This window comes from Penaeus monodon, chromosome 27, assembly GCF_015228065.2.
Source record: "Penaeus monodon isolate SGIC_2016 chromosome 27, NSTDA_Pmon_1, whole genome shotgun sequence".
Lineage (NCBI taxonomy): Eukaryota > Metazoa > Arthropoda > Malacostraca > Decapoda > Penaeidae > Penaeus > Penaeus monodon.
This window is the reverse complement of record NC_051412.1, coordinates 18751006-18751436: the sequence shown is the minus strand read 5'-3', so window position 1 is coordinate 18751436 and position 431 is coordinate 18751006. Positions and strand designations below refer to the sequence as shown.

The window sequence follows — 431 nt, the reverse complement described above, 5'->3', positions numbered from 1 at the left end:
AAGTTCTTCGTTTTCTCACCATAAACTCCATGGTTGGACCTCTTCTTAGCTCACTGAGGACGACGTGTCTGCTGACTGCGTTGATGGAAACCCCTTTAAATAAAGCTCCTGTGCAGGGCGTGGCCTTCGACTAGGAAATGTTCAAGCACCCGAAAGTACCACATCGCATGGATGTACTTCCTCAGTTTTTGAAAAAATAAATTCGTTGATTTTTGCATGATTCAGAGAAAGTAGACTAAGTAAAGAACGGTAAAATATAATAGTATTGTGTAAACCTTTACAGACGTAAATGGAATCAAACAAATTCATTTTCGACAATGAGTCATTCTCTCATATTAACATTTACCTGTCATATAAAATCAAAAGTCACACATTAATTTTAGTAAGTTATTGAAGGGAATCTAGTCTTGTAACTGATGTCAAAGAAACCA

The 431-nt window shown here is 36.7% G+C and overlaps 1 pseudogene; it reads right to left on the bottom strand.

Annotated features, from left to right (window-relative positions):
• Positions 1-63, bottom strand: part of LOC119590648 — a 980-nt pseudogene extending 917 nt beyond the window's left edge.
• Positions 64-431: the final 368 nt, after the last annotated feature.